We start from the raw sequence: 24,884 nt of genomic DNA on the forward strand, positions 1-24,884 counted from the left end.
CCGCTCCCTCCGCTCACGCCCCTGCTGGGCGCCGCCAATCAGCGCCCGGGGCGTCGCGCGCGCGGTGACCGGGAAGGTGAGTGGACCTGCCTGCCGCGCCTGGACTCCGGCCCAGCGCCCTGGACACGGGCTGAGGGCACCGGGGGAGGGGAGCCTGGGCTGGAGGCCGCGCCGCCCCCTCCGGGGCCTGGTGTCTGGAGTTAGGCGGGGTGGGGGCCAGGCCGCGCTCCCCCACACAGGGACCCTTGCGCCGTCGGGTGGCCAATAACCACGGAGCGGATGCGGTCGGCGAGGCGCGGGCGGGTGGGTGTCCCCACAGGATCCCTGGGTGAGATGAGGAGGGGGGTCCGGACCGCCTCCCAGGGGCCAGGGTGAGTCCCCCAGGACGTGAGGAGCCCTTGAGTCCGGCCCACCCGAGAGCCGGGCAGTGCGGCCCGAGGGGGCAGGCGCCTGCAGGGACGGTCTGCTCAGCCACTCGCAGGCCTGGCCACCCCGGGCGCGGACAGAATCCTCGCGGGGTTGTTGGCCCGTCAAAGGAGATGGGGAGAACGGGGTAGGGGGCCCCAGAGCGGGCGCCGTGGGGCCGGGCTGGAGGGACGCTGCAGAAGCCCCTCGCGCAGGTGTGGGGCGTTGATTTGATGCCTGTTCACGGTCAGTTTCCAGGATCTGGTGGACGCGCCTTTCACAAATGCAACCTTTGAGGGCTGGCAGTGTGTAAGGCAGAGAAGGCAATGGCACCCCACTCCAGTACTCTTGCCTGGAAAATCCCATGGACAGAGGAGCCTGGTGGGCCAGACACGACTGAGCGACTTCACTTTCACTTCTCACTTTCATGCACTGGAGAAGGAAATGGCAACCCACTCCAGTGTTCTTGCCTGGAGAATCCCAGGGGCGGGGGAGCCTGGTGGGCTGCCGTCTATGGGGTCGCACAGAGTCGGACACGACTGGAGCGACTCAGCAGCAGCAGCAGCAGCAGCAGTGCGTCAGGCTCCTGGATAAGGGCATTGCGCAGATCAGTAAGACCTGGCACCTTTCCTCCACGGTTTCAGGTAGGGACAGACTGTAAATACAGCAGATTAAAAAACAAACCAGCCACGACTCACTTATTTGGCCACCCCGGGTCTTGGGTGGCAGCTCGGGCTGCCTGTAGTTGCCGCGCCTGAACTCTTGGCTGTGGCTCGTGGCCAGCAGGAGCTAGTTCCCTGCGCTGGTTGCGGTTTAGCCGAAAGACGATGTCGGACTCTGTGTGCCTCCATGGACTGTAACCCGGCAGGCTCCTCTGTCCATGGGATTTTCCAGGCAAGAATACTGGACTGGGTTACCATTTCCTCCTCCGGAGGATTTTCCCGACCCAGGGATTGATTCCCTACCGAGTGTTGTATGCTTCCTGTGCCGGCAGGTGGGTCCTTTACCAGCACTGTCTGGGAAGCCCGGGGATCAAACTGGAGCACCCTGTGTCTGGAGCCAGTCTTAGGCAGTGGACTACCAGGGAAGTCTCAACACAGCAGATTTGAATAATTCGGTATGAAAAACCCAAGATGCCTTGGAGCTCACAGGAAAGGGTGATTTCTGGCATAGAAAGGGAAATAATTCAAGACCTCAAAGTAGAGGCCTTATTGCCAGCTCAGAATGCCTCAGAGGGAATTTGAGCCTCCCTTCTTCCGCCTGCTCTTATCTTCTACTGCGGTATGTCGTAGTTTAGTTAATGTCCTCACTGCCCACTCGTTTGCCGAGCCTTTGGGAGTCATCCCCAGCTCCTCCCTGTTCTTGCTCCCATACAATCAAGTTCTGCTAAATTTATCTCCTGCCTTTTGTTAATCTCTCTCCCTCTCCCACCTCATGCCTGCAACCGTGTCATCTTTTGCTTGAACTGATGCCAGTCTCCTAACTTAACTCCTTAGCGCTGATGTCTAGCCTTAGTTGTCCTTCTAAAACTAGCATCTTGACATCCTCCATACCCTCTCTTTTATTATCTTCCTGCTTAGAATGACCTGCCGTCTTGTGTTTTGTGACCTCTTACCCATCCTCCAAGACAAAGCTTACACATCCCCTCCTGTTAAGTTTCCTCCGGTTGCTCCAGAAGTTAGACTCCGCTAACCCTTTATGGGTACCTCTATCAGAGCATTTATCAAACACTATTATGTCATTATTTCTGAGCTCTAGGCAGGAACTGGGTCTGATCTACTTTTGTATCTTCAGGGCTTTGACTGCTGAAGGAATTAATTCTGAAGGGATCAAGGACAGGTTCATTAAAGTGATGACATTTGAGCTGGACCTTGAAGCAGAAGGAGAAACTTTTATTATAGTTAAATTGCTTAATCCATCTTGCCCTGTTGTTCGGTGACAGGTCATTCACCCTAGGTCATTATAAACCAGAGGTTCACAAATATGAAACATGCATTTGAGAAGGATTTTAAAAATTATGTTAATTCTTTTTTATTTACCCAATTTATTTTCATTCTAAATAATAAGCCGCTTGACTAGATTCTTCTGTGGTAATGAGTAAAAATGATAATAGGCTCTGCCCGGGTTTCTCTTTGCAAATCCAGCCAAATCCCAAAGGTTTTAACTGCTTGCAAGCATACGACCGTGGGGGACTGTTCCTTGTTATGAAGACCAGCACTTTCTGTGGCGATATGGTTTGGTTTATGGATATGTAATAGTTCAGTAGTTGTATACAACACGAACAGGAAGGATGGGATAGGGGTCATTTGCTGACATATAGTTCTTCGAAGATTCGAAGCATGTGATACTAACATTTTAAAAATCTGGGTTTTGTTATATTTTTTGTTTGAAGTGTCATTTTATAGAGGAAAAAAGAGCCTCATACCAGGAGTCAGGAAGTTTGTAGGTTAGTCTGGGTTCTACCATTACCTCAGTCTTCCTGTTGTAAGAAAGATGGGGAAGGGAAGAAGTCTGGGCATACAGTCTGGAGAAGCTAAGCCTTTTCTAATTCTAATAAAATATGAGTCTAACAATCTAGTCACATATAAATTTATCTACTAACATGCATGTTTATGACAGAGCTTCATGATAGAGGTTTTATAGAAAGAGCTGATTTGTTTAAAATGTATCTGTTTGTTTTAGGTGTTGCTTTTAAATTCATAGTGTACGTTAATTTTAATTCTTAGGGAAGGTACTTAAGGCACTGTGGACTGTGCTCATCAGCATTTGACAGATGTGAAGGCTTTTATGACCATCACGGGTGAGCAGGCCTTGCAGACCCCGTGACGTGGAGACCGAGTGACGTGGAGACCGCGTGACGTGGAAACCCCGTGATGTGGAGACCCCGTGACGTGGAGACCGCGTGACGTGGAGACTGCGTGACGTGGAGACCGTGTGACGTGGAGACCCCGTGACGTGGAGACTGCGTGACGTGGAGACCCCGTGACGTGGAGACCGTGTGACGTGGAGACCCCGTGACGTGGAGACCCGTGACGTTGAGACCGCGTGACGTGGAGATCCCCCTGACGTGGAGACCGTGTGACGTAGAGACCGCGTGACGTGGAGACCCCGTGACGTGGAGACCGCGTGACGTGGAGACCCCGTGACGTGGAGACCGCGTGACGTGGAGACCCCCTGACGTGGAGACCCCGTGACGTGGAGACCCCCTGACGTGGAGACCCTGTGACGTGGAGATCCCTGACGTGGAGACCCCCTGACGTGGAGACCCCGTGACGTGGAGACCCCCTGACGTGGAGACCCCGTGACGTGGAGACCCCCTGACGTGGAGACCCCGTGACGTGGAGACCCTGTGACGTGGAGATCCCTGACGTGGAGCCCCCATCTACCTCTTCTCCGGTGAACCAAAGGGGCCGCTTGTGACCTCACTGAGCGCTTCGCAGCACACAAGAGCTTTGGCCTCTTTCTGTCCCATTTGATTCTCTCAGTATTACTGTGAACTGTGGGGCAGGAGTTCTTGGTATTTGTCAGATTTCCAAATTAAACATGATACTTACTGGAAATAAAAATACAGGCGCCAATATTTCACTTGTAGTCAGTCAAGGGGGAAAGGCCTTAAGGGACACAATTCTAAAGGCCCAATGTCTGGGTTAGGTTGTCCCTATATGGTATTCCTTAGCTCAGACAATTATAGTTCTTCTTCTTTCCTAGATATATTTATTGTTAATATTACTACTATCCTTCTGTAGACTTAAGTGGCTCGCATGAAAGAGTTTTGGCATAGTGCACCCAAGTTGCCTGAAAATGGATTTTGTAGCAGAGCAGGGCCAGCCCAGGCAATATGGTGACGTATGCAGTTTTCATGGTTTTTCCCATCATGTATGGATATGAGAGTTGGACTGTAAAGAAAGCTGAGTGCCGAAGAATTGATGCTTTTGAACTGTAGTGCTGGAGAAGACTCTTGAGAGTCTTCCCTTGGACTACAAGGAGATCCAACCAGTGACTCCTTAAGGAAATCAGTCCTGAATATTCATTGGAAGGACTGATGCTGAAGCTCCAATACTTGGGCCACCTGATGGGAAGAACTGACTCACTGGAAAAGACCCTGATGCTGGGGAAGATTAAAGGCAGGAGGAGAAGGGGACGACAGAGGGTGAGATGGTTGGATGGCATCACTGACTCAATGGACATGAGTTTGAACAGCTCCGGGAGTTGGTGATGGACAGGGAGGCCTGGTCATAGGTTCATAGAGTCGCGAAGAGTCAGACACGACTGAGCGACTGAACTGACTGACGGAGTTTCATTGTCTCCTTTCGAGCAGCTTAAACTTTTGTTACTTGTTTTTGCTTTGAATCCATTGCTTCCTCCTTCATGACTAGCCCTGCCCATCCCTGCAAGGCCTTCTTTCCCCTCAGTAAACTTTCATAGTCCATCTTAATGTTAGCTGACCGACACTAAAATGCAGCGATCACCTCCATTTAACGGGGGAGACCCTACGGAAGGAAGCGCTGATGACAGGAGTGTCAGGTATGAGAAAAAAGCCTGAGATGGATATTTGCATCAGGAGGCCTCACCCCTCAGCCCTCATTGTTTTCTGGAACATGACCTATCTGACCCATCTGACACATTCCTATTGTTACTTATACATCAGTGCACAGACTCTCCTCGTCTGAATTACTCCAACCAACTCATGATCAGTCTTCCTGCCTCACAACTTCAAATTCCTCCTTGGCCTTGGTTCCCAGAATGATCTGTTCATCAGCGGCACTTCATTAGTTTAGGCCAAAGTCCAAGGTGGCGTGGCACCAGGCCCTCTGACTTGGCCTCGTTCCGTGCTATAACTCTTCCCTGCCCGTACTTTGGGCTCCAGCCCCGTCAGACTGTTTCTAGTTGCACAAACACTGCCCCGTTTCATGCCTCTGTCTTTGCTCAGCTTTTTCTTCACCCAGAAAATTCTCACCCAGATCTTAAGATTCAATTCAGGTGTCTCCTCTCCAACAAATCGTCTCCTGGCTCCTCAGGGTTGCTGAAGTGCCCACTTCTGTGTTTCCATATTATTGAAGCTACAAAGTTTCTAGAGGATAGCAGTATGACATGCCTTTGGAAATAAACTGCTTTGTGTATAATTGGTGCGCAACAAATGATTGTTGAAGTAAATTAAACACCATATAAATATAAGTGTTTTTATAGTCACAGGGTCCTTTTGTAGCTAAATATTTAGCCTGCTTTTTAAAAAGACCACCCGTAGCTGTGGCAGCTTCACAATTGTCTCCTTTTCCGCTGTCTTTACACCCTGGTCATCTCCGCCACAAGTCCTGGGTGGGTGCACACACCTCTCCAAGTCCTGGCGCGATTTGTGTACCAGCATTGTTGAGAGTGGGAAGTTCGCCTTCAGGGGCTGCTTCATGCAGCACAGCTCTGCTTACTGGGAGGCTGCAAGTTCGACATGTCACGGTCAATCCCTCTTTGATTGTCTCCTCACCCGTAGTCCCCTGGATTAGGAGTTTGGCAGGATCTTTAGCCATCACTTTCTTGAGTTGTACATAACACACGTCAGGCCTCATTTTCAGAAATGTCCTAGCTATAGGTAACACACAGATCCTGGGGGCTTCCCAGGTGGTGCTGGAGGTGAAGAACCCACCTGCCAGCGCAGGAGATATAAGAGATGCAGATTCTGTCCCTGGGTCGGGAAGATCCCCTGGAGGAGGGCATGGCAACCCGCTCCAGTATCCTTGCCTGGAGAATCCCATGGACAGAGGAGCCTGACAGGCTACGGTCCATAGGATTGCAAAGAGTCGGACAGGACTGAGACGACTTAACATGCAAAGATAACAGACAGCTGCCTACGTGTGTCTTGAGAAACAATATGGTATAACAGAAAGAACGTTGAATTGGGTATATAAATAGATTCTAATCCTGGTTTTGCTATTAGGTAACTGCAGCTTTAGATAAATTACTTGATATCTCTTCCTGATCTCTAAAGTTAAAGGTATTGGACTAATTCTCATACATTTTATGATGGCTAGAGTTTGAGATCTCTTGACTGTTGTGACAACTTTTCGCTGAGGCTCCCCCGCTTTTTTTAAATCTATATGGCAAGGGCAGGTGGCGCACACGTGGCTGGCAGCTAGAGGCACTCTCCTTGGCTGGTAGCGCCCTGAGGCCAGGACCGGGACCCTCTTGTGTTAGAGCGCCATGGCCTGGGGGAACTGCATTAGCCCAAAAATCCCAGGGCTTGGGGTTCAGTCCTGGCTCCCCCAGGACAAGTCACAAGCTTTCCAGGTCTGTTTCTGCATCTGTAAATGAGTATGACAATACCCCCTCTACTTTCTTTGAACTGAAATAATCAAATAAGTGAAGTGGAAATATCTTTGAAAATCTATACAGGAGTATTTTTTCAAGATATTTGTAGTCAAGGAAAAGGTGTTCAGATATAATATTCCCATGGAAAATCATAAATTTACCACCCTTAATGTCCTGGGTGCTCATCTTCGGGGTATTTTTCTGTGGTGGTAGTATCTTTGTATTGAATTGTTTATACTCTTTCTGCTGGTTCCTCTGGGAATCAAAAGCATGCATTTAAAAGACGAGTAACTTTGAGGAAGGTGGCATTCTGAGGGAAGCCGTGAAGTCAGAGTTGACTAGGCTAAGCTGAAGCCTAGTCCACGGCCCATCCTTAGCTCGTCTAATCACGTGGGCTAGCCGGCTAAGCACAGGGTGATGTATCATTAGGAATGCAAAATCCTGGGCTGAATTTTTGGGACCCAAATTTCATGAAGTTTCAACGTGGTAAAATGAACCTTCTTCTTAAATGAACCTTCCTTTCAACTTCCTGCTCTCCCTAAAACAGTGACATGGATACGCAGTGAGCTTGGCAGCAATATGTGTGGCATTTAGGGGTATTTGGCTGTTCATAAACTCGGCGTGAGTCAACTGAGTGTTGCAGCTGCAGAAAAGCTGATTTAGTCTTCAGAAGCCAGCATTATGAGAGGGTTAGTGTCCAGAACACACCTGTAATCTGTCTGGCTCTGGGCTATGTGTGTGGCATATAGACCATTTTGAGTACAGCCAGAAAAGAGAGAGATGATGCCGGTGAGACCGTCTCATAGCAGCAAATGGTTGAAGACACTGGGAACATTTATCCAGCAAAGCAAACACAGGAATGAGACTGTCACTGGATTCAGATCTGTGAAGTGGGCCACGTGTAAGAGGTTTATATTTGTTCCTTATAACCCTAAGGAGAGGCGCTGGAGGCAACGCATAGAAACACAGGGAGGTGCGCTTCAGGCCCAGTTACTTACAGCAGGGGCGTCAAGATGCAATTGACTGCCTCTGTAGGCAGTGAGCACTCAGTTGTTCTGAGCGTTCAAGCACGGTCCCCACGGCCACTTGGTGGGAGTGTTGCAGAAGAAAGTCCGTCATCAGATGGGTAGTTGGACCAGATAGCCCGGGATTTGGACATAGTGCTTTAACATGAACCAAAACACAAACAACCAAACAAAAACCCCTAGGGATATCAAATCCAGAGAGCCGCAAACAGACTGTAGACCAGTAAGACGGTTTGGTGTCTGAAGAAGTGGAAGTCAAGAGGAGTCTGCTGCGGAAGAGCCGGGCGACGGGAAGATTTCAGTAACGCTCGTAGTAGCAGCAGAAGCAGTGTTTGTTAGCGTGTATCTGTTCGGCTTGGTTGATTTTAATCGAAAAGGGGCCACTTTAGTTGCCAGTAGTGTGGACTTAGATTCTGGGAGCTAACAGTGACTGAATAGGGTTTTGGTCCCAGAATCAGGATGAAACAACTAACTTGTGGTTGTGAAGGGTGATTTCAACTGGAAAGTGGTTGTGTCTGGCCATCAGTTAGGGCAGAAACACTGTGGGGATTGAGAGCCCGCGCAGGCTCACAGCTGCGCACAGCCCACGGGCGAAGCGAGTGAATATGGACGGAAAGATATCTGTTAGTCCAGACCAAACAGCCTCGTGTTCTGAACCTTGCCATCTACAGACAGCTGGTATCTAAAAGTCCTCGGCGCTGAAGCCAGGTAGATTTTGTGCTCAGAGACGCTGTGCTCTGTCCTTCTTATCCATTGCAACGGGCTTCCAGTATCGTAGTAGGCGCCAGATTCTCTGCTTCCCCAACAGCTCTCCGTGGCGAGTTCTGTCCTTAGTCCCGGAATCTGAGTCCCACCTTAGATTTCAACCTTGCTGCTGGCCCTGCCTGAATAATTAATGTCCCAAATCAAATAACCAGTCTGCCATGGTTGGGGCATTAAGCGCGTTTGCACTCCAGTTCAGTAACTGAGTTTAGGTTTTGCTTCTTAGATCCAATCTGTTTCTGGCATGCCAGTGTATGTACTGCCTCCTTTTAAACCTAGCACTGCCAAGGGCTTGAGTCTCGTTCTGCTCGCTGGGCCCTGCTAGCTGTTGACAGACTCCAACACAGACCACTTCCTGCCCCTGCCAAATCCCAGCGCCCCAGAGGCGCCGCTTTGGACCTGTGTGTGCTGCAGGTTTAGGCTTACATTCTCTAAGACATGAAGCACCCCCTTCGTCATCAGGAGGCTTTCTTACAGTCCTAAGTTTCTCCCTGGTCAAGGGAGTTGATTTGACCACGCCCTCTCCCTGTGGGAGCCCAACTGGTGCCGGCTTGTGCCTGGAGCGTTCCGCAGGAGGCCATCTTCCATATCGGCCTCTTCCATCACTAGCCAGCAAGAGCTTCCTGCACTTGAGACCACGCGTCCTTCTGAACCTCTAGGGTGTGCTTCTGGGCTCCCCAGCCCCATCTCTGTTTACTTAACTGGGTGCTTTTCCTGTCTAGACTCCAAAGAGTTAAGTTTTAGCTGTCCACGGCAAGCTGCACAGCTTGTCTCACAAGGATCACACGGACAGTCAACGTTTCTTCTCTTCATTGGTTCGCTTTATAAACGTGTATTGAGTAAGCCAGACAACTGGACCAGGCACTAGAGTCGAACATGGATGAGTCCTATGGTGCTCGTTCTCCTAACCTAATAATGGTACCTGTTTATCCAGTGCCTGCTGTGTGCCAGGCCTCTAAGTGACACGCTTCACAGAGGACGTCACTGTGTCGCAGAGGAGCGTTGAGGAAAAGCTGGGCAGTTTGTATTACAGACATAAGGCTCCAGAGACAGCGCATGGTTAGTGCTTAATAAACAGTAGCTGTGTTTACCATGTTGGGCAATAACATTACCGAAAGGGCCATGCAGGTCCAGAGGGCGGGGAGCAAGCGTCTGAGCCAGAAGGATGTGTGGAGAACTCAGGAAGGTCGATCCAAGAAGAGGGGAAAGCAGGACTGCAAGCAGAAAAAGGTGGCCGTTGCAGAGTAGCCGGTCTGCCTGGGGCACCAGGGTAGATAAACAGTGGCGCTGCACCAGTGTTCGGGAAGATAGCGCCCTAGACACATGTGCTGAAGAAAGATTCTAGCCGTGAAACCTTTTACTGTATTCACGGGAGAAAATGCATGAAGTTGTAAAAACCGGAAGGGTCAGACCAGCCTGAAAATTATCCAGCGAAAGGAAGGAAGACTGCAGACTGCTTAGTCACCTGAAGAGAGAGAAGAGCTTGCAAAACGAGGAGATGATTGCGCCACTTAAACGAACTTGGATCAATGTGTTTGGCAGGACAAGTGGAAATGTTTTTCTCTTAAATAATTCAAGCCTGCCAGGCTTCCAACCCAGTTTAAGATAGTATAATCATCTGCTATATATAAATGTGTATGGTGTTCCAGTCTTGAAGGAGTAGAGTTTAAAGGAGAAATAAATACAACTTTCTGTGCTCAGCAGAGAGTTCATGAATAAAGCCCTACTGGCAAGTACACGAGCGCCTTCAGCGGATCACATTATCCTAAGGAGAAGGGAACACTATTTGCCTGTTGACCTGGCTTGTAACGTACTTAAAACCATATCATCAGGAGACAGGCCTGATGATTTAAAGATATTTCTGTTTCCAATGTTCTATATTTTTATGAGGTAGACTTAATTCGAGATCTCTGACAGATTTTTCATGGCTCGTTGTTCATATTTTCCCAAACCAGTAGATACAGAAAATGATGGGGAAACAAATGAAATTAAAAGGCTATTACAATCATGGCCATACAAGATAAGATTATATAGTAACAATGCTGTTTAATAATGTCCCCATACGTTGGGTTATTTTATCAAAAGCAACGTGGTACAGTGGTGAAATCGTAAATTTTAAAATTCCCAACTCTGCTATGTATTAGTTTTATAACCTTGAGAAAGTAACTTTTCTGAACCTTCTTTTTACTTTTTTAAAACATTTCTTTTTAATTGGAGGGTCATTGCTTTACGATATTCTCTCCAACAGCGTGAGTCAGCCAGGATTATGCACGAGTCCGCTCCTCTTGAGCCTCCCGCCACCTCCCAGCCCTCCGGGGGCCGCAGGGCGCGGGGCTGTGCCCACGTTGCGCAGCAGCTCGCCGTCAGCCCTCTGTGTTGCGCGTGGCCGTGTGTACGTTCCAACGCTGCTCTCCCGGCTGTCTCTCCCTCTCCTTCCCCCGTCGTGTCTGGAGTCTGTTCTGCATGCCTGAGTCTCTGTTCCTGTCTGGGCCTTCTTTTACTCTTCTTTAGCACAAGACGATAATACTTGCTTCTGTGGCTGCTTCAAGAATTAAACGAAAAGCGGCTCGTGAAATGATCAGTGGTGTGGTGCCCCACTCTCCGTAGGGATACCCCTTCCCCACAGCCACTCCTTGGAATATTTGGAAAGCCCCTATGGATGTTGCCTACAGAGCCTGTGTTACAGCTTCCCGAACAACTTTAGTGCTGATAGTGAAAGTGAAGTCGCTCAGCCGTGTCCGACTCTTTGCGACCCCGTGGACTGCAGCCCTCCAGGCTCCTCCGTCCATGGGATTCTCCAGGCAAGAATACTGGAGTGGGTTGCCATTTCCTTCTCCAGGGGATCTTCCTGACCCAGGGATCGAACCTAGGTCTCCCGCATTGCAGGCAGACGCTTTAACCTCTGGGCCACCACGGAAGCCCCTTAGTGCTGATAAGGGTTTGTTTGGGTTTTTTTTTGAGAGTGGATTTTATTTTTGAAAAAACAACAAGAGCTTAATTATTGGATGATGAGGTTGGAGGTTCTAACAGAGTGTGATGGTAAAGTCTGGATTGTAGATTAAGCAACTCTGACGGAAAAGTTCCAGAGAAGCGATGAGCAAACAGCGTTTTTGGAATCGGTTTTGGATAGATAAATTCTTGTGTGTTTCAGTTTTCTTATGTTCTGCCTCATTTCTGTAGAAACGATGATGCAAGACAGAAATGATAATAGACTAGCAGAATGTGAGAAGGAAATAAAACACAGAGGCCGTCCTCCCGGCAGAGAGTTTATTAAAATATTTGAAATTCTCTCGTTATGTACAACTCAGGGCTGCGTGCTAACAATGTAAAAAAAAAAAAAAATCTTATTTCCAAGTCGTAGTGTATTGGGCTTGCCTGGTGGCTCAGTGGTAAAGAGTCTGCCTGCCAGTGCAGGAGACCCGGGTTTGACCCCTGGTCTGGGAAGATCCCACGTGCCACAGAGCGGCTAAGTCGAGGGGCACAGCTATTGAGCCTGTGCTTTAGAGCCTGGGGGCTGCAGCTGCTGGAACCTACGCACCCTCGGGCCCAGAGTCCACAGCAAGAGAGGCTGCTGCCACGCGAGCCTGGGTGCCACAGCTAGCGAGCAGCCCCTGCTTGCCAACCCTGGGGGAAAGCCCTTGCCGCAACCAAGACCCGGCGCAGCCGAGAAGAAATGAAATGGCGCTTAAGCAGATCTTTCCGTACCAAGGCCGAGCATGTTCTCCCAGGCCAGCTTCGTCTTCAACTCAGTGCCGCCTTGAAATGAGTTCCTCGCCTCTGACCACTGTCCTCCTCTCAGCTTTCCAGGCACAAGACTGTGTCTGACTCCCTCTCTTGCACCGGCCATTCCTGCTGTGCAAGGTTTTGCCTTCTGCCTCTTTCCCAGTCTTCCTGCATCCACCATCGTCACTTCACTTGCTGGGTTTTGCCTGGGTGACCGTAGCAGCCAGGAGGCTGATTTCCTAATTTCTCCGATGTGAGTGCTTTTGTCTGACGGCGCCTTTTGCTTTTAACCTAATACCTTTTCTCCCACATGGTTATATATTTGTTACAACACCTAGCACATTGCTGTGTGAGTGCCTGTTTCTGATATATCACTGGCGCCCCATCTCTGGACGCTGAGCTCTCTGAAAGCAGGAGTGATCTCCTTTACCTTTGCCTATAGTGCTCAGGGCTTGCACACAGCTGTGTGGCCCAAGCACATTACTGAACGGCTCTATGTCTCACTTTCTTCATCTGCAAAACGAAGATATTAGTGTCTCAAAGCACCGCTGTGTTGAAAGAGAGTGTGTGTGTGTGTGTGTCTGTGTGTGTGTCTCTGTGTGTCTGTGTGTGTGTGTGTGAAAAGGTAGCTTCTGTATTATTATAGCTTTTGTATATGACCGTTTCTGTATTGTTAGAGCACTCAAAAACGTTACTGCTTGGTTAATCTGGTCAGACTCCTATCCCCTTGACCTTCGAGGGCTTCTGTTTTCTGCCTCCTCTCCAGGTTGGTCTCACTGGTCCCCAGCATCACCTGCCGTTGCCGCTAGCCCAGGCTTCTTTCTGTTGGCAGACACCCTGCCCTTTCCGCCTGGGCGCGTCCGTGCCTTCTGTTGCTCACTCGCCGTCTTCACCTCACCTCCCTTCAGGCCCTCGGGAAGCCTTCTTCCTCTCTGAGGTCCCCACCAGAAGCTCCGCCTCACGCTCCCTCCTCTCTGCTTGAGCTCCTCGGGCATTTAGACTTTGTGTCTCAGCGTAGGTACTTAATAGTGCCTTGGGTTTGTTTTGTCTCTCCAAAAAGAGTAAAAGCTCTTTGAGGACAGAGATCACCTTGTATTTCTTTCATATTCTCTACTGTACACGGCATGGTACCGGGTTTGTATTCATATAATAACTTTTTTTTCTTTATTTTATTGACATATAGTTGACTTACAATGTTTCCGGTGCACAGCGAGGTGATTCAGTTGTACATATATACATATATTATTTTTGAAATTATTTTCCATTATAGGTTATTACAAGATATTGACTATAGTTCCCTGCACTATACAGTAAACCTTTGTGGCTTGTTGCCTATTTTTTTATATTACAAAACTAGCATTCTATTCATACTAAGTTCAAACAAATGGAATCAAAATGTCATAAATTTTTTAGTTAGGCAAACATTTGTAAGTGTTCTAAAACATATATATTATACATATTTTTATCTATATATATACAAAAGCTTTTCTACTAGATAAAGACTTGAGAAAGAACACCAAAAAAAAAAAAAAGATGGGAAAATTGGAAAACAGAATGAAATGGGAGCACTGGATATGAAATAGAAGAAGTGGGGCAAACCGGAGAAACGTAAAGATCATCGGAGAGCCCGCTTGCTTTTAAACATGGCTGCTCATTAGAAGCACATCTGGAGCTCTGGTGAAAAAGGCAGTACCTGGTTGATTATATTGTTTGCAGCCAAAGATGGAGAAGCTCTATACAGTCAACAAAAACAAGACCAGGAGCTGACTGTGGCTCAGATCATGAACTCCTTATTGCCAAATTCAGACTCAAATTGAAGAAAGTAGGGAAAACCACTAGACCATTCAGGTATGACCTAAATCAAATCCCTTATGATTACACAGTGGAAGTGAGAAATAGATTTAAGGGCCTAGATCTGATAGATAGAGTGACTGGTGAACTATGGACAGAGGTTCGTGACATTGTACAGGAGACAGGGATCAAGACCATCCCCATGGAAAAGAAATGCAAAAAAGCAAAATGGCTGTCTGGGGAGGCCTTACAAATAGCTGTGAAAAGAAGAAAAGTGAAAAGCCAAGGAGAAAAGGAAAGATATAAGCATCTGAATGCAGAGTTCCACAGAATAGAAAGAAGAGATAAGAAAGCCTTCTTCAGAGATCAATGCAAAGAAATAGAGGAAAACAACAGAATGGGAAAGACTAGAGATCTCTTCAAGAAAATTAGAGATACCAAGGGAACATTTCATGCAAAGATGGGCTCGATAAAGGACAGAAATGGTCTGGACCTAACAGAAGCAGAAGATATTAAGAAGAGGTGGCAGGAATACACAGAATAACTGTACAAAAGAGATCTTCACAACCCGGATAATCACGATGGTGTGGTCACTCACCCAGAGCCAGACATCCTGGAATGTGAAGTCAAGTGGGCTTTGGAAAGTATCACTATGAACAAAGCTAGTGGAGGTGATGGAATTCCAGTAGAGCTATTTCAAATCCTGAAAGATGATGCTATTAAAGTGCTGCTCTCAATATGCCAGCAAATTTGGAAAACTCAGCAGTGGCCACAGGACTGGAAAAGGTCAGTTTTCATTCCAATCCCAAAGAAAGGCAATGCCAAAGAATGCTCAAACTACCACACAATTGCACTCATCTCACACGCTAGTAAAGTAATGCTCAAAATTCTCCAAGTGAGGCTTCAGCAATACATGAACTGTGAAATTCCTGATGTTCAAGCTGATTTTAGAAAAGGCAGAGGAACCAGAGATCAAATTGCTAACATCCGCTGGATCATGGAAAAAGCAAGAGAGTTCCAGAAAAACATCAATTTCTGCTTAATTGACTATGCCAAAGCCTTTGACTGTGTGGATCACAATAAACTGTGGACAATTCTTCAAGAGATGGGAATACCAGACCACCTGACCTGCCTCTTGAGAAATCTGTATGCAGGTCAGGAAGCAACAGTTAGAACTGGACATGGAACAACAGACTGGTTCCAAATAGGAAAAGGAGTACGTCAAGGCTGTATATTGTCACCCTGCTTATTTAACTTCTATGCAGAGTACATCATGAGAAATGCTGGATTGGAAGAAACACAAGCTGGAATCAAGATTGCTGGGAGAAATATCAATCACCTCAGATATGCAGATGACACCACCCTTATGGCAGAAAGTGAAGAGGAACTAAAAAGCCTTTTGATGAAAGTGAAAGAGGAGAGTGAAAAAGTTGGCTTAAATCTCAACATTCAGAAAATGAAGATCATGGCATCTGGTCCCATCACTTCATGGGAAATAGATGGGGAAACAGTGGGAACAGTGTCAGACTTTATTTTTGGGGGCTCCAAAATCACTGCAGATGGTGATTGCAGCCATGAAATTAAAAGACGCTTATTCCTTGGAAGAAAAGTTATGACCAACCTAGATAGCGTATTCAAAAGCAGAGACATTACTTTGCCGACTAAGGTCCGTCTGGTCAAGGCTATGGTTTTTCCTGTGGTCATGTATGGATGTGAGAGTTGGACTGTGAAGAAGGCTGAGCGCCGAAGAATTGATGCTTTTGAACTGTGGTGTTGGAGAAGACTCTTGAGAGTCCCTTGGACTGCAAGGAGATCCACCCAGTCCATTCTGAAGGAGATCAACTCTGGGATTTCTTTGGAAGGAATGATGCTAAAGCTGAAGCTCCAGTACTTTGGCCACCTCATGCGAAGAGTTGACTCATTGGAAAAGACTCTGATGCTGGGAGGGATTGGGGGCAGGAGGAGAAGGGGACGACCGAGGATGAGATGGCTGGATGGCATCACCGACTCGATGGACAAGAGTTTGAGTGAACTCCGGGAGTTGGTGATGGACAGGGAGGCCTGGCGTGCTGCGACTCGTGGGGTCGCAGAGAGTCGGACACGACTGAGCGACTGAGCTGAACTGACCTGGGGGGTGTCAGCAGAGTGATGTGGTGAGTGGAAGTGGATACACACACATGCTGCGTTCACCCCGCCGGTCTGTGTCTTGTCGTTGGCGTGTTTAACCCGTTTACGTTCACGGTGATTGTGGATGCATGTGACCTCATTACTGTTTCGTAATTGTTTAGGGTTTGTTTCTGTAGGTTGTTCCCTCCCTAGAGAAGCACCTTGAGTATTTGTTGTAAGCTGGTTTGGTGGTGCTGAATTCTCTTAACTTTTGCTTGTCTGGAAAGCTTTTGATGTCTCCATCAACCTGGATGGGAGTCTTGCTGGAAAGAGTATCCTTGGTTGCAGGTTCTTCCCTTTTACCACTTTAAACTTCTTGTGCCACTCGCTTTTGGCTTGTCGAGCTGCTGTTGAGAAATCCGCTGACAGCCTGACGGGAGTTCCCTTGTATGTTATTTGTCATTTTCCTTCGTTTCTCTTAATACTTTTTATCTCCGTCTTTAATTTTTGTCAGTTTGATTTCTGTACGTCTCAGTGTGTTCCCCCTTGGGTTCATCCTGCCTGGGACTCTCTGTGCTTCCTGGACTTGGTTGACCATTTCCTTTCCCGCGTTAGGGGAGTTTTTCAGCTATTATCTCTCCGAATATTTTTCAGGGTCTTTCTGTAGAGCGAATGCTGGCGCGTTTAATGTTGTCCCCGAGGCCTCCTAGGGCGTCTCCGTTCACTTGCACTCTTTTCTCTGTACTCTGTGCTGTGGCGGTAACGTCCGGCGCCCTGTCCTCTGGGTCGTTTCCCGTTCTCTGCCTCAGTTACTCTACTGCGGGTCCCTTCTGGTGTCCTGTTCATCCGTGGCTGCTCTTTAGTTCATCTTGGTCTTTGGTAGATATCGCCTGCATCTGCTCCATTGTTTCCCCGAGATCCTGGATCATCTTCATAATTGTTATTCTAATTCGTTTCTGGAAGGTTGCCTATCTCCCTTTCACTTAGTTGTTTTTCTGGAGTTTTGCCTTGTTCCTTCATCTGGGACATAACTTTCTGCTTTTTCATCCTGGTTAATTTTCTATACTGTGGCTTTTGTTTTAGCCACTGTGGGACTGTGGTTTTTCTTGCTTCTTCTGTCTGACCTCTGAGGGAGGAGGCCCAGAGGCTTCTGTAAGCTTCCTGACGGGAGGGACTGGCAATGGGAAAAACTAGGGCTTACTCTGGTGGGCAGGGCCTTGCTCAGTGAAGCTTTAGTCCGATCATCTGCTGATGGGTGGGGTTGTGCTCCCTCCTTGGTCATTGTTTGGCCTGAGAGACCCAGCCCTGGGGTCTGCAGGGCTCTACGGTAAGGTTAACGGCGACTTCCAAGAGGGCTTATGCCAAGGGGATAAGCTGCTGCGGCCAGGCCCTGTCCCCCGGCTGAGCTCCTGTTGGCCCGCGCCCGCACAGGAGGCCCTCCAACACCAGCAGGTCGTTTTGGCTCAGCCTCCTGTGGGGTCGCCGCTCCTTTCTGCCGGGGCTCGGTGTGGGCAAGATTTTGACTGTGCCCTCCGAGACTGGAGTCTGTTTCCCCCAGTCCCGTGGACGTCCTACAGTCGAATCCCGCTGGCCTGCAGGGTCGGATTCCCTGGGGATTCCCAGTCCCCTTGTTGGATCCCGGGCTGGGAAGCCTGACCTGGGGTTCAGAGCTTTCACTGCAGGGAGAACTTCTTTGCCGTTGTTGGTTTCCACTGTGTGGTCCCCCTCGGTGGGTGGGGGGCGATTTTTACCACGATTGTGCCCCCTCACCATCTCGCTGCAGCTTCTTCTTTGTCTTTGGACGTGGGGTCTCTTTTCTGGGGGTTCCAGCATCCTCCTGTTGATGGTTGTTTAACAGCTAGTTAAGCAACTCTTGCAGGGGGAGAGGAGCACACATCTTTCTACTCTGCCATCTGCCATATAATAACCTTTCTTGATGCATATTTTTTGATGCATATTACTAATGTGCTTTAGAAAGTATCTGTATTTGCAGCAAGACACACTAATTGAAAACGAGGTGCCTTCATTCTAATAGGGAGGTAGGAATATAAATATTCAGGGTGTCCTTGGTCACTGCTATGGAAGTTTTAAGAAAAGATGATTAATATGCTCAGATCTATTAAGTAGGTAAATCATGGATCTGTGCAGAGGATAGGCAGGGTGAGTAACTAGAAGTAAAGGCTTCCAGTCTGCGGCATAACCTGAGACATGACAAAACCCTGTTCTAAGGAGGTGGAGAGGTTAAATTCAGAAGATACTGTGGAAGTAAAAGTCAAAGAGATTTCACTGAGATGGCGTATGGAAGACAGGGACGTTCAAGATGAGTCGGCTTCTTTCTTGAGCCTTGGCTTAATGGTGACACCATTTAGGAAGCAGGAGCCATGAGTGAAAAAGCAACTTGGGAAATTTAGATGCTTATGGATCTTCCAAAGACAGATCCCTGTGAACAGATGGAAACTTGGGTCTGGGGCCTAAGCTTTAGAACTGGGACTAGAGAGTGAGTCGGAGGTCTGAGAAGCACATAGTGATTGCTGAGTCCATGGGCATAGAAGAGATCACCCAGAGACAGGACACAGAGAGATGAGAGGTGGGAAGCGGTGAGACAGAAAGTTCAGCGGGATTGGAGGAGATGCGGAAAGGAGGAGGTCACCGAGGTCAGAGTGCGGGGCGGCAGTTAATGTCGCCGCGGGTCAGCTTACAAGCGTGCATCGAACTCGGGAAGGCATTCAAGTGGGCTGAGCTGGTCCCTGGTTGGAGTTCAGGGTATGGTGGCCAAAGTGAATTGAGTAGGGGAACGGAAGGGCCAACGGTGAGATAAAATGTGAATCTGCTTGGAGTGACAGGAAGGAGAGAGAACAGTTTATTGTTTGAGGGGGAGATACGGCTTTTTATTTTTTTTAAATGAAGGTGTTTTGAATGGTTTTTGTGAAGGGAGGGAAAGGACCTGGGGGTGAGGGGGCGGCGGCAGCCACGTGCTGCTGCCAGGCTGCTTCAGTTGTGTCTGAGTCTTTTGCAGCCCTGGACTAGCCTGCTGGGCTCCCCTGTCCGTGCGATTCCAGCAAGAACGCTGGGTCGGGTTGCCTTTTCCTCCTCGAAGAGCTCTTCCCCAGCCCGGGGCTGAACCGCGGTTCTGAGGTCTCCTGCACTGGCAGGGTTCTTGACCACTGGTGCCTCCTGGGAGGCCCGTCAGCTGTGTGCTGGGGGGCCCTTTACACATTCTTTCAATCCATTCTCATACCGTCTTGAAGTGGGGCCTCCCATCCATCCGCATGGCGTCTGAGGCTCCGCTCAGTCAACGCAATTGACCAGAGGGGTGAAGGTTTCTCTGACTGCGAAGACCAGACTCCACCAGCACGTGTTGCTGCTTCCACACATTTACTCCCCTCCGTATAATCTGTTGGTCTGGGCGAAGAAGGGAGTGGGAAGGAATGGGGCCACGGTCACTGTGTCAAGACGAGCTGGGGTGCAGTGGGGACACCGTCTCCATGGCAGGAGGCAGGGCGAGGCCTGAGGATGACCCGCAGAAGCTGAGCGAGGCGGCGAGCCTTAGTGGTCTTCCCTTAAGGGGGAGGGGCAGGGAAGGACGCTGAGGGCAGAACGCGTGCTGGATGACTGACAATTGGAAATTATAGCCGAATAGCTGTGTTTAAGATGCCTTGGTTAATAAAAAGGTAAATTTGGTTAAAAGATAACAAAGATTCTCAAGAAAACACCTGTTGGAAGTTGCTTTCACTTTCTTGGGGTTTAAAGAAAGAAGGCAAAAGAGAGGCAAGTTAATACTAAAAAAAAGAAGTCCCTTTAAAAGGGCAGGAAGAATTGAGAGGTCAGTATATTATGAAGAAAGCCTAGGAAAGTATTTTTGTGTTTATATAAAGCTCCAATCCCTAAAGAATAACGAGTAAGATATAAAGAGCTCCAGACCTTAAGATGGATTAGAGAGCCCACGGCCTCTGGTACAGCAGAGAGAGGGCCCTGAACCCTGGAGTGCAGAGCTCTGCCTCAGCTCCCCACTCTGTCGCCGGGCACTTCCCATCAGCTCATTAGGGCTGTTTTCTCAGCTGCAAAAGCTGCGGGCTGGTCTCTGATCTCTAAAGTGCCTTTGAGCTCGGAGTGTCTGTACTGGCGCTGGACACTGTCTGGCACGGTGGCGAGGAGCACAGGCTCTGGACAGTGCTTACGTTAAATCTCCCCGCCTCACACCCAAGCTGCGGGACCAGAGGCAAGGTACCAGCCTCCCTGGGCCTCAGTTTTCTCACTTGTAAACTGGGAATATTCCTAGTAACACCCGCACTTGGGCAGTTGTGAAGACTCAGTGAAAACAGTCTGTAAACAGCGCCTGACAGCAGGAAGTGCTAGATAAACGTAAGCTGTTGCAATCACAGATGGTGTTACTCTGATACCCTTTTGCCACTGAGAGCACGCACCACTTTGCACCTACATCTTAAGGAGAAGAAGGCAAACAGAATTAACCAATCGGAGTTTTCCAGGTTCCCTGTTGGGAAAGGAATGAAAGGAATCCTCAAAGATTTGAGCTGTCAGGACCTCTGGGTTATGATTCAGCCACAGTCGACTATCAGAATTTTCCCACAGCTCAGTGGAAAGTCACTGAAGGCTTCATGAAAGCGGCGCCGCCTCCTCCTGTGTTTCTCTGCTGGGAGGCACCGCTGACCCTGGAGTCTGAGTCTGCTGGTATCCCAGCAGGGGTAAGATCTGAGCAGCCTGCTGGACTCGGCGTCCGCAGCCCTGAGTGACTGCCGCGCTGCAGACTGCAGCCGGTGAGTTTGTTGTCAACCCAGAGGTAGGGCATACAGAAGAGAAGTTTGGGGCCCAGATTATTTTTCTAGGCCGGAACAGTGACGTATAACTGTCAGGTTACTTTGGAATTCAGAATCTCGCGTCTTCGCTGTCCACGCTATTCTCTGCCTCTCTCTGTGGGTAAACTTACGATTATGGATGTGACCTCGGAAGACAGCATACACTAGTGATAGTCACAAAGATCTTCATGTTTTCTCAAATTACCCCAACAGAACCCTCACCTGTCTGTGACTGGCCGTGGTTCAAACAGAAATGGAAACATCTGCACGTTTGCTTTTAGTCCTGACGTCTTTTGAAGTCTTTCTAGATCACTTTCCCAAATTTGAATGCAGTATCTCTTCAACGGGCTGAATGTTTCTCAAGCTTCCTTAGCCTTGCAGAGGAAAGTAGTTTCTTGGTCACCATGATGTTTGAGTAACAGTTGCTGATCTGGGCCAGTGCTCATTTTCCTTCTCACGGTTCCTTTTTCAAGAGCAGGCAGGGCAGGTCCAGATCTGGCCTGGATATTCCCATGCATTGAGGTTTACTCAGTATACGAATAAAATTTGAAACCGAGGCCTCTTGTCTAGGTATGAACTCCCTTTCTGGCTAACCCCAGACTTGGTACTGGATGCCTGCCATTCACACCCTGATGCTGGTTGTCACACGCACCTCTTGACAGCACTTTAGTGATTCTGGTGCCTCCAAGCTGAAGAATTCTACCTTTGGCCTCATTACTTATCTGTGTATTCTTTTGTCTTTAAGTAGATCATTGGGTCCCTCCCTGCCCTTTGCAGAGTAATTAACTTCATGGTACTTGAAATGCCATATAATATACAGCATTTTTAGACAGCTGCTGAGCCCATTCACAGAGCCCAGACCCGCGGCTGCTGAGCCTGTTCACAGAGCCCAGACCTGCGCTGCTGAGCCCATTCACAGAGTCCAGGGCCTGCAACTGCTGAGCCTGTTCACAGAGCCCAGACCTGCGCTGCTGAGCCTGTTCTCCACATCATGAGAGTAGCCCCCGCTCTCTGCAACTAGAGAAAAGGCCACACAGCAGCAGAGACCCAGCACAGCCAATAAATAAATAAGTAAAATTCGTTTTTGAAAATGGAGGCCCAGAAAAGGTAATGACTTGTCCAGGTTCATATAAGCACTTCTCAACAGGGGTCAAGCCCAGAATGCTGACTTCTCTAGATCCTGCCCCATACTGCTTGTGTTAACTAGCAAGCATCTTCTTTTAAAGGAGAGGTTAAGCTGAGTGGAGGGAATGAGACCCTTCATGAAGAAAGGACAGGGCTGAAGGAGGCTGGAACCCAGGCAGGAGTCGGCACTGTGTAGGCAGAAGGCCTGGGGAAGCAGTGAGTGCCCGACTGCAGGAGGAGCAGCGGCCCCCGGGGGAGCACGGCGCGCAGAGTGAGCTGGGAGACCACCGCAGCACTTGGCCCGCTTGGAAACGCTCACCCGGCCAAACAGATCAGCTGCCCATCCGGATCTCACTATTTCTACAGCTGCGATTTAACTGCTGCTTATCTTTCCTCTAGGAGATTCCTTGGACTGAAACCAATGGGAGAGGAGGGTTTGGAGGAGTCTCATCAGAGCAGCCGGGCTAGCAGCAGCCAGAAAGCTTGTTGCCTTTGGCCGAGAGCACCGTCCTGGACCTGAACGTCTTGTGAGTAAACCCCAGCAGGCTCAGCCTCGAGCCCCGTGAAGCCGTCCTGCTTCTCCTTGGAGAAGGACCTCGCGTGCTCTCACATCTTGCCTCCTCTCACGCTGATGCAGAAAATCACGTTCTCAGAGAACGCTTCCGTCTGAACTGCAGTGCCGGGAGCGGCCCCAGCTGGACTGCTTCTTAGCGCTGTCACCCCTTGGGTATATTTAGAAGTTCGCTGCACGGAAGGTCAGGAGACTGGGTCCTGGTTCTGACTGAGCCACCCGTTTTCCCTGGGACTTTAGGCAAGTTGCTCCTCCTTAGGCGAAGGAAGTTTTTCTCACCTGAAAGGTTGCTTATAGTAACATTATCTCTGTTTGTGAAATGGTCACTGTTATCTACCAGACTTAATTTCAAAAGTACTGTTAGTGTCCCCGTTACGGATAGGAAACTGAGGCTTGGAATTCTCCTACCCTGACTATCTTATTTCAATTGCCAACCCCTGAGATCTTCCCTGTAGCTCAGCTGGTAAAGAATCTGCCTGCAGTGTAGGAGACCTGGGTTCGATCCCTGGGTCAGGAAGATCCTCTGGAGAAGGGACTCACTGTCCACTCCAGTATTCTTGCCTGGAGAATCCCATGGATAGAGGAGCCTGACTGGCTACAGTTTGTGGGGTCGCAAAGAGTCGGACACAACTAAGTGACTAACCCACACCTACACACCCTGGCCGAAGAGTCGATGCTTTTGAACTGCAGTGTTGGAGAAAATTCTTGAGAGTCCCTTGGGCTACAAGAAGATCCAAACAGTTAGTCCTAAAAAATTGGTCCTGAATATTCATTGGAAGGACAGATGCTGAAGCTGAAACTCCTGCGCTTTGGCCTTCTGATGTGAATAGCTGACTCATATGAAAAGACCCTGATGCTGGGAAAGATTGAAGGCAGAAGGGGGCGACAGAGGATGAGATGGCTGGATGGCATCACCGACTCAATGGACATGAGTTTGAGTAAACCCCATGAGTTGGTGATGGACAGGGAGGCCTGGTGGGCTGCAGTCCATGGGGTCATAGAGTCGGACACGCCTGAGCGACTGAACGGAGCTGAATCCTGACCAGCACTCCTTTCTCTGCCTTATTTTGGCCATAGCATTTCCTACCACCAGAAATATGATATATGTTACTTTTTGCTTTTCCCTCTGCCTCTGCAAGCTCTCTTAGGGAAGAGATTTTGTTTTGTTCTTGTTGTCATGCATTGCTATGTTCCCAGAACCTAAAAAAATGCCTGGCACACAGTAGCCACTCAAATACTGGTTGAATGAAAAAAAAAATGAATGAATGTATGCAGTATAAATTGGTAGACTCTATAGAAAAATCGATTTAGCAATGTTAATGTTTAACATGCATTAACCTTTTGAACCCGTAATACCAGAGCTAGGAATTTATCCTGTTGATGACATATTCATGCCTGTGTCTAAAAGCCGCAAGTGCAGGGATGCTTCCTGCAACCGTTTGCCATAGGAAAAGGCTAGAAGCCGTCAAACTGTGAACATTGAGGGAACTCGTTGAATAAATTGTGATAATCCTCTGCAGTGGAGTTCTGTGCAGAAGTGAAAAAGAATGAAGTAGCTCTGCGTGGGCTGATACGCACAACCTGAGATACGTCCGTAAGTGAAATAAAGCGGAGTCCAGAACAGTGTCACTTTCTTTTAATTTGCATTAAAAAGAAAAAGATATGATTTTAAAATATACTTGTTTGCGTCTGGACTGTTTCTAGAAGGAGAAACACCGAATGGCTGCCCCTGGGGAGAAATAGTTGCCCCAGTCAGTTGGATTGAATACTTTTTTTTTTGGCTGCGGCGAGTCCTCCTTGCTCCCAGCAGGCTTTCTCTAGCCGCGTCTGGCTGTGGCAGGCGGGGCTGCTCTTCGTTGTGCTGGGCGGGCGTCTCCTGCGGCGGCTTCTCTTGTCGAGGAGCACCGGCTCCGTGGGCACGCATCAGCGGCAGGGGCACATGGGCGTAGTTGCTCCATGGCATGGGGGGGTCTGCCTGGACCAGGGATTGTCCCTTATGTTGCAAGGCAGATTCCTTAACCACTGAACCACCAGGGAAGCCATTAGAATTCACATTCTTAGAGTATGCTCCTTTTTAAAGGTTTGGGTTTTTTTAAGCAGTTTCATTGAAATACAATTCGCTTATCATAGATTCATCCATTTAAAGTGTACGATTCAGTGAGTTTTGCAGTAGGACATTCTTAATTTTTAATAATTGTAGTAAATATATATGACATAAAATTTGCCACTTTAGCCATTTTAAGCGGCATCAACTACTTTCAC

The 24,884-nt window shown here is 48.6% G+C and overlaps 1 long non-coding RNA gene across 1 annotated transcript; it reads left to right on the top strand.

The window, feature by feature from the left end:
• Window positions 1–232: 232 nt before the first annotated feature.
• Window positions 233–24,243, top strand: LOC120871307. Its single transcript, XR_005722999.1, has 3 exons — window positions 233–303; window positions 22,451–22,578; window positions 23,982–24,243. It is a non-coding gene; the product is annotated as an uncharacterized LOC120871307 (long non-coding RNA).
• Window positions 24,244–24,884: the final 641 nt, after the last annotated feature.

Source organism: Oryx dammah, unplaced genomic scaffold (assembly GCF_014754425.2).
Source record: "Oryx dammah isolate SB20612 unplaced genomic scaffold, SCBI_Odam_1.1 HiC_scaffold_12, whole genome shotgun sequence".
Lineage (NCBI taxonomy): Eukaryota > Metazoa > Chordata > Mammalia > Artiodactyla > Bovidae > Oryx > Oryx dammah.